At 43.9% G+C, this 6,296-nt stretch overlaps 1 pseudogene; it reads right to left on the reverse strand.

The window, feature by feature from the left end:
* Positions 1 to 4,523: 4,523 nt before the first annotated feature.
* Positions 4,524 to 4,676, reverse strand: LOC115835641 (annotated as a pseudogene).
* Positions 4,677 to 6,296: the final 1,620 nt, after the last annotated feature.

Below are 6,296 nucleotides of genomic sequence, written 5' to 3' on the forward strand. Positions count from 1 at the left end.
AGGATGGCTTGAGCCTGAGAGATTGAGACTGCAGTAAGCCATGATTACACCACCACATCCCAGCCTGGGCAACAGAGAGGCTGTCTCAGAAAAAAAAATTATTATTTGTTTTGATTGACAAATCATAACTGTATACATTTGTGGGGTATAATGTGATATTTTGATAATTGTATACAAGATGAAATAATTAGATCAAGCTAACATATTCACTGCCTTGCTTACCTATTATTTTTCATGGTGAGACGATTGAAATTTATGGTCTTAATTATTCTGAAATACATCACACATCATTACCGACTACAGTACCTTACTATGCAATGGATCACCAACCTTCTGTCTATCTGAAACTTTGTTCTCTTTGATCATCAACTCCCCACTCCCTGTCTTCCCGCATCCCGCACCTGTCAGCCTCTGGTAACCATCATTTTACTTCCTATTTCTGAGTTCAACCTTATTAGATTTCACATGCCAGTTAGATCATGGTGTATTTGTCTTTCTGCGCCTACATTATTTCTCTCAGCATAAAGTCCTCCAGATTCATCCATGTTATCACAAATGACAGGATTTCCTTCTTTTTAAAGGCTGAGTAGTATGCCATTGTATATATACCACATTTATCCTTTCATCCACGGATGGACACGTAGGTTGATTCCACATCTTGGCTGTTATGAATAGGGCTGTAATAAACATGGACGTGCAGACATCTCTTGGACCTACCTTCAGTTACTTGGGAAACACACCAAGAATCGAGATTACTGCATCATTTGCTGGTTCTACATTCAGTTTTTTGAGGAACCTCCATGTCATTTTCCACAATGGCTGTAGTAATTTACATTTTCACTATGCATAAGGGTTCCCTTTCCTCTGCATCCTCTCCAAAATTTATTTTTCATCTTTTTCATAACAGCCATTCCAACAGGGGTGAGGTGATACCTCATTGTGGTTTTTATTTGCATTTTTCTAATAATTAGTGATGCTAGCATTTTTTCATGTACCAGCTAACTACTTGTAAATCTTCTTTTGAGGACATCGGGTCCTTTGGCCATTCTAACATCATCTAATTATTTGTTTTCTTGCTATTGAGTTGAGTTTCTTTTATATTTTGGATATTAGCTGCTTATTTGATGTATGATTTGCAAATGTTTTACTCCATTTTGTGGGTTGTCTCTTCTCTCTGCTGATTGTTCCCATTGCTGTGCAGAAGCTTTTGAGTTTGATGCCATCTTATTTGTGTGTTTTTGCTTTTATTGCCTGTGCTTTCAGGGTCTTATCCAAAAAAATTTATTACCCACACCAACGTTACAGAACTTTCCCCTATATTTTCTTCTAGTCATTTTAGAATTTCAGTTTTTATATTTAAGTCTTTTATCCATTTATTTATTTATTTATTTATTTAGGGACTGGGACTCCATCGTCTGTGTTTGTGAATAGGCTCATATTTCAGTTGCAAGCAACATGATAACTTTAAAATTCAGTTGCTGGTTAAGATCTTTTTTATTAACTTGATACTGAACTTGATGTCTTTTTGCAGCACTAACAGAGATTACTGGTGCTACCTTTTAGCTTTTGATCATTTATGCAATCCTAGATCTTTAGCTTTATGTTGTAAAAGGGGTATTTTTTTCAAAAATTTTTTGGTGAGCGTGTTAAAGTTGACATTGTTATGATCACAAGTGTAAACAGGTATATAAAGAAGTGGCAATAGATTGTTAAGGCTGCTGTTATTCATGATGCTTAGCCAAATGAAGGTGCAATTAATACTCCCATGAAGAACTGGAATGACGTCAGCTCAGGAACAGAAAGTTTAGATAGTTTGACCGTAGTGAATTTTCATGAATGGAATCGTTAATCATTTTAGTGGCTCTTCAGGGTCAATTCAGGCTGTTTTACTAGATCCACTTCTTATCATTATCCTTACAAGGTCTTCTGAGATAACATGGCCAAAAATGTGAATATTTGGGGGACCTTGGAGATGATCTAACTCACTTTATTTTGTAGAAAAGAAAACAGGTTCAGGGAAAGGGCATGCATTGCCTAAGGTGATTCAGCAGGTTTGGAGCAGAAATGCAATACAATCTCTGTTCTTTACTTCTCAGATCCATAATTTTTTTCACAACACTGAACTTCTTATGTTTCTGATTCATTATATTTTCTGTTTTATATTTTGCCAGCATTGTCTTACCAAGATCCTATTTTTTACCCCAAATATTTAAATTCATTACCACTATTGTCTCTTTATAAGTAAAAGTACTAGTTGTTACTATAAATGATTATTCAATCACTTTTCATTTTTTGGGGGATCCAGTACAAAGTTAGTAACAAATAAACATTATAGGCTTTGGCAATCCAAGGGGAGCTCAAGTCCTCTAGGGCATGTCAGGAAAAGGCTAAATGACAGATATGCTGTGAGTGGACAGAATACAGCTCTCATGCAGACTATTGAGTATTTGATGTTCTTCAACAATTTCATTAATCTTTAGTTTTTTTTCCTCTTTGAAGTGAAAGTCTGCTGTGACTTTTAAGTTTGTTCTGAAATAATTATAGATTCACAGGAAGTTGCAAAAGGTACAGGGATGTCTTAGGTACTCTTCACTAATTCCAGTGGTGACATCTCGCATAGCCATAGAGCATTATCAAAACCTGGAAACTGACATAGATGCAATTCAAAAAGCTTACACAGATCGCAACCGTTTTGTACGCATTCATTTTTTATGTGTGTATGTGTGTGCATGTGTTCTGTGCATTTTTATGTGGTGTAGATCTGTGTAACTACCACTTCGACAGTCAAGATACAGAACTGTAGCCTCACCACCAGGCTCCAACTTGCAATCTTTGCGGACACTCTGACATGTTTTCCTCCACCCCTTCCCCTTGGCAACCCCATAGTCTGTTCTCCATCTTTACTATTTTATTTCAATAATTTATATAAATACAATTGTACAAAATCATATTTTTAAAGGGAAGAAACAAGTCACATATATTTTTGTTAGCACTGTAAAATAGTCTTTAACATTCATTTGTTTTATGTCTCAAAAATATGTCTCAAAAAATATGCTTTGTTCTTTCCCATATTTTCTGAAATCAGGATAGGAAATCAATAGCAAACAAAACAATTCCATTCATTTTTTTCCATAGCTTGTTTTTCACTGTTATTTCCTAACACTTATTGTTCCATTTACTCTTTCTCTCTGTTTTCCATCACATAAAAGTAACTTTGTGTTCTTTATCTCTTCTAAGAAAACTTGGTAATGAGTCTTTAATGTGAAGCCTGGACCACCCTTGTTTTGATTTTGTGTTATGGGTATTCTTTTGTGTGATTGCTCTCATGGAGAGTCCTTGTGAAGCTGGGCTTTTCCAGTGGTTTGTCAAAATGGAAATAGATATCTAAGAAACCAAACACAAAATGATTTTGCTCCAGGAATGCATGATTTCTGAGAAAACACTACCTCTTCCAACTGGATATTGTGAATATTATTCATATTATGCTTTACTCCCTTTTATTAAAGCTGTATTTTTTTAAACATTTGTATAACTTGGGTAATGAAATGTGAAACTAAGCAATTGCCTACCAATTACAATTGATATTAATGATGCTACTGGGAGGCCACCTCTACAGTGGCTGTGCCAAGTCTAGGGACTTGCTAGCTTAGTTACATGGGATTGCCTACGTACTAAATGGAGATGAGGGACAGGACTGAGGACATGGTGGCACTGCCTCACCCCAACATGGAAGCTCAGGACAGGGCCCCAGGCATGGCGCGGCCACGAGCCAGAAGTGGGCATGTGATGGCAGATGACACCACAGCATCCAGCGGGCCACCGCCAGGGCAAGCAAACCCCAGGACCATGGCCACATGTGCTGCCGGGCGAGCCATGGGGCAGGCTTCCAGCCCTGGACACACCGTGATGTGAGCCGGGTGGGTGGGGAGTGGGTGGGGAGGAGGGGTGGTGCGGAGGAGGGGTGCGGGAGTGGCGGTGGGCTGGACGCTGGGGCACCACCAGGGATGGGCAGTGAATCACGGTGACTGGGACATGCTCCCCTACCCTCTCCCCACCTGACCAATCCTACTTGCTTACCTCTCCCCCCGCAACATGCCCCCACTGCCAATGACATGCAACGATGACAATGGCACGGGACCTTCTACCCAGCCAGGGCCAATGAACCATGCACCACAAGCCACATACAGTGCAAGGGAGCCCCCGAGGGAGGAACCTGGACCGTGGTGGTGGCCACTGGGACTCAGCCCCAGCCAGCTCTCTTCCTTCTCCATCTTCGCAGGTGGCGGTGCTGCTCTCTGTCTCTCCCTCACAACCAGGCATCCCCCTTCCACCTGCCACCCAATGCGTGACCATGCAGGGCCCACAGAGGGAGGGGGAAGGGGTGGGCATGGTGGAAAAGGAGGGCGGATGTCCCTGGGTCTGCACTTGGGGGGACAGAAGGCCCCAGCAGGCCCTGTGAGGGAACCCCCAGCTGTGCACCCCAAGGAGCCTGGAGGCACCCCCAGGGGTGATTGACTGGCAAGCTACACTGAGACAGGTGTAGCCTCGGGAGGAACCTGGGGCTGCAAGTGCATTTGAAGTGTGGGTGATCAATGTGTCCTGCAATTCACATTAATTCTTGCATTTAGGTGGGTTCTTCATCAACGCATGAGCCAAGTGATCCACCACTAAGAGTCATATGAGGTTGATTTTGAGAGGGGGCTCCCAACACTAGGAGGCCCGCCTGGCACAGCACATCGTCCAGAGTGGTTGCCTTAGGCTGGTCAGTCAGACAGCAATGGGACCAGACTCTGGAGAGGGAGCGGAAGGTTTCACAACACAGGGAGGTACGTGCCGACCATGCAAGGGGAAAGCTGACACCACCCCACAGGTGCCCAGGGATTCCCGCCCCCATGGCGTGGGGCACATGCCACATGCATGGCACATGTGCGACAGCACGATGGCCGCTGGGTAAAGCCCCCACCTGACGGCCACCAAGACAGCAGCGTCAGCGGTGACACAGAAGTGTAGTGTGGCTCCGACCGGGGTTTGGAGTCTGCAGGGGAGGCAAGTGAGGGGCTGGGCCCCTCCCAAAAGGACTCCCCCATGGGCCCACTGCACCTGACCCAGGGGCTGATGGGCGACCCCCCAAGGGGTCCTTAAACCTCCACACTGGAACGCGCTAGGTACCTGAATGGTGCGGAGGTGGACAAGGAGAGGGGGACTGGCATCCAACCCCCGACCCTCAAGATGCCATAGTGGGAAGGCTGGGGAAAGCTAGTGGGCCAGGCTAGGCCCAGTGGCATGGTATGGCAGAGGTGATGACAGCAGCAGCAGCAGCAACAGGAACCTGGCCTATGTGACTGCCTTGGACATCAGTTACAGTAGCAAGAATATAAGCAGATACCAGCCCACCAACAAAGCAGGAGTGAACGTTCTTTTTTCTCTAAACTTCTCTTCTTGCTTCTTTTCATTCATTTGATCCCCCATCACTGATATCCTTTCTTCCAGTTGATCAAATCAGCTATGGAGGCTTGTGCATTTGTCACGTAGTTCTTGTGCTGTGGTTTTCAGCTACATCAGGTCCTTTAAGGACTTTTCTACTTTGGTTATTCTAGTTAGCCATTCATCTAATCCTTTTCCAAAGTTTTTAACTTCTTTGCCATGGGTTCAGACTTCCTCCTTTAGCTCAGAGTAGTTTGATAGTCTGAAGCCTTCTTCTCTCAATACGTCAAAGTCATTCTCCGTCCAGCTTTGTTTCATTGCTGGTGAGCAGCTCCATTCCTTTGGAGAAGGAGAGGTGCTCTGATTTTTAGATTTTTCAGTTTTTCTCCTCTGTTTTTTCTCCATCTTTGTGGTTTTATCTACCTTTGGTCTTTGATGATGGTGATGCACAGATCGGTTTTAGTGTGGATATCCTTTCTGTTTGTTAGTTTTCCATCTAACAGTCAGGACCCTCAGCTGCAGGTCTGTTGGAGTTTGCCAGAGTTCCACTCCAGACCCTGTTTGTCTGGGAATCAGCAGTGGAGGCTGCAGAACAGCAGATATTGGTGAACAGCAAATGTTGCTGCCTGATCGTTCCTCTGAAAGATTTCTGTCAGAGGAGTACCTGGCCATGTGAGGTGTCGGTCTGTCCCTACTGGGGGATGCCTCCCAGTTAGGCTACTCAGGGGTCAGGGACCCACTTGAGGAGGCAGTCTGTCTGTTCTCAGATCTACAGCTGCATGCTAGAAGAACCAATACTCTCTTCAAAGCTGTCAGACAGGGACATTTAAGTCTGCAGAGGTTTCTGCTGCCTTTTGTTTGGCTATGCCCTG

Source organism: Nomascus leucogenys, chromosome 6 (genome assembly GCF_006542625.1).
Source record: "Nomascus leucogenys isolate Asia chromosome 6, Asia_NLE_v1, whole genome shotgun sequence".
NCBI lineage: Eukaryota > Metazoa > Chordata > Mammalia > Primates > Hylobatidae > Nomascus > Nomascus leucogenys.